Source organism: Eptatretus burgeri, unplaced genomic scaffold (genome assembly GCF_056783735.1).
Source record: "Eptatretus burgeri isolate ZD-2024b unplaced genomic scaffold, Ebu_testis_v1 Ebu_testis_scaffold_125, whole genome shotgun sequence".
NCBI classification, from domain to species: domain Eukaryota; kingdom Metazoa; phylum Chordata; class Myxini; order Myxiniformes; family Myxinidae; genus Eptatretus; species Eptatretus burgeri.
In genome coordinates this window covers 1-2,500 of record NW_028222075.1, presented here as the reverse complement: position 1 = coordinate 2,500, position 2,500 = coordinate 1, and the positions used below count along the sequence as shown (strand labels likewise).

Here is a 2,500-nt window from a genome sequence, read left to right as displayed (position 1 = left end):
GATGCGGGAGATATCTTTATTAAAATCAGTGAAGGAAATATACACCATGTCTGATATTATTTCGGTCTTTCAGGTCTCTGACGATGCCTTTATCTCCCGGCATGCATCATTCCCCATGACAAAAACCAGAAACAAAAAAAAAAAACGGAAGCCAAAGGGTCGTTACCAACGGCACGGATTCCAAATTGCCATGGTAGTGTGTTATTGGTGTTGTTGTTTCCTATTCTCTCATGTGCACGCGTTAAGAAATATTCACAAGATAGAAATAAAACCCAATCGTGTTTATACACCGCACAGCGTTTAAAAACAACCGGAAGCAAAAGGGTCATAGCCAACGACATGGATTCGAAATCGTCAGGGGTATTGCGTTGTTGTTGTTGTTGTTGTTGTTGTTGTTGTTGTTGTTGTTGTTGTTGTTGTTGTTGTTTCCTTTCTCTCATGTGCACGCGTTAAGTTTGAAGCTCACTGCGTTCGCGAAAACAGCGCTGAAACAAGACTCCAAGTGCAGGAGAAAAAAAAAAGCCTACAACACCCAGTGTTCCCAGGCAGTTGCCCAACCAGGTACTGACCAGGCCCGAACCTGTTTAGCTTCCGAGATCAGAGGAGATCGGGCGTATTCAGGATGGTATGGTCGTAGGCAACAGATAATTCTCTTAGAATCCTCTTGAGGGATTGATTAATTATACTTTTCAAGTGGAACTCCATTGAGAGATCAGTCCAAAAACGATGCAGAGCACGATATATCAGAAAGTTGTTTTCGGGTTCAGATGAAACTTGGTGGACACGTTGGGTATGTCGCAAGGACGAATTGATTCGATTTTGGTGAAGATCCGAATCCGGGTCTGGATGAGAGAATTATTAAATTTTGAAAGTGATTCTTCACTCGATTGAGATCGGGTCAAAAACGATGCAGTTCTGCAGGCCATGATATTTCAAAAACGAATTTGGCCCGATATGTTCGCGTGGATCAGGCATTACGTGGCGGACATATGCGCTCCACCGAGTACCCTTCCAGTTTCAGAGATGAAACAAACCTCGTGCGAGAATTTACCCGATCCACGCCAAGCACGTGATGAACCCAAGTGACTTCACACTCACAACTTAAACTTGACAATTCCTCGAATATGTGGAACCGGGGGGGGGAGAGAGAGAGAGAGAGAGAGAGAGAGAGAGAGAGAGAGAGAGAGAGAGAGAGAGAGAGAGAGAGAGAGAGAGAGAGAGAGAGAGAGAGAGAGAGAGAGAGAGAGAGAGAGAGAGAGAGAGAGAGAGAGAGAGAGAGAGAGAGAGAGAGAGAGAGAGAGAGAGAGAGAGAGAGAGAGAGAGAGAGAGAGAGAGAGAGAGAGAGAAAATCACGATGAAAAATAATTTTTTGATGATGCGGGAGATATCTTTATTAAAATCAGTGGAGGAAATATACACCATGTCTGATATTATTTCGGTCTTTCAGGTCTCTGACGATGCCTTTATCTCCCGGCATGCATCATTCCCCATGACAAAAACCAGAAACAAAAAAAAAAAAACGGAAGCCAACGGGTCGTTACCAACGGCACGGATTCCAAATTGCCATGGTAGTGTGTTATTGGTGTTGTTGTTTCCTATTCTCTCATGTGCACGCGTTAAGAAATATTCACAAGATAGAAATAAAACCCAATCGTGTTTATACACCGCACAGCGTTTAAAAACAACCGGAAGCAAAAGGGTCATAGCCAACGACATGGATTCGAAATCGTCAGGGGTATTGCGTTGTTGTTGTTGTTGTTGTTGTTGTTGTTGTTGTTGTTGTTGTTGTTTCCTTTCTCTCATGTGCACGCGTTAAGTTTGAAGCTCACTGCGTTCGCGAAAACAGCGCTGAAACAAGACTCCAAGTGCAGGAGAAAAAAAAAAGCCTACAACACCCAGTGTTCCCAGGCAGTTGCCCAACCAGGTACTGACCAGGCCCGAACCTGTTTCGCTTCCGAGATCAGACGAGATCGGGCGTATTCAGGATGGTATGGTCGTAGGCAACAGATAATTCTCTTAGAATCCTCTTGAGGGATTGATTAATTATACTTTTCAAGTGGAACTCCATTGAGAGATCAGTCCAAAAACGATGCAGAGCACGATATATCAGAAAGTTGTTTTCGGGTTCAGATGAAACTTGGTGGACACGTTGGGTATGTCGCAAGGACGAATTGATTCGATTTTGGTGAAGATCCGAATCCGGGTCTGGATGAGAGAATTATTAAATTTTGAAAGTGATTCTTCACTCGATTGAGATCGGGTCAAAAACGATGCAGTTCTGCAGGCCATGATATTTCAAAAACGAATTTGGCCCGATATGTTCGCGTGGATCAGGCATTACGTGGCGGACATATGCGCTCCACCGAGTACCCTTCCAGTTTCAGAGATGAAACAAACCTCGTGCGAGAATTTACCCGATCCACGCCAAGAACGTGATGAACCCAAGTGACTTCACACTCACAACTTAAACTTGACAATTCCTCGAAGATGTGGAACCGGG

The 2,500-nt window shown here is 44.1% G+C and overlaps 2 pseudogenes; both read right to left on the bottom strand.

Moving 5' to 3' along the window:
• Window positions 1-520: 520 nt before the first annotated feature.
• LOC147007515 (5S ribosomal RNA) lies at window positions 521-639 on the bottom strand (annotated as a pseudogene).
• A 1,244-nt stretch (window positions 640-1,883) lies between these two features.
• On the bottom strand, window positions 1,884-2,002 carry LOC147007514 (5S ribosomal RNA; annotated as a pseudogene).
• Window positions 2,003-2,500: the final 498 nt, after the last annotated feature.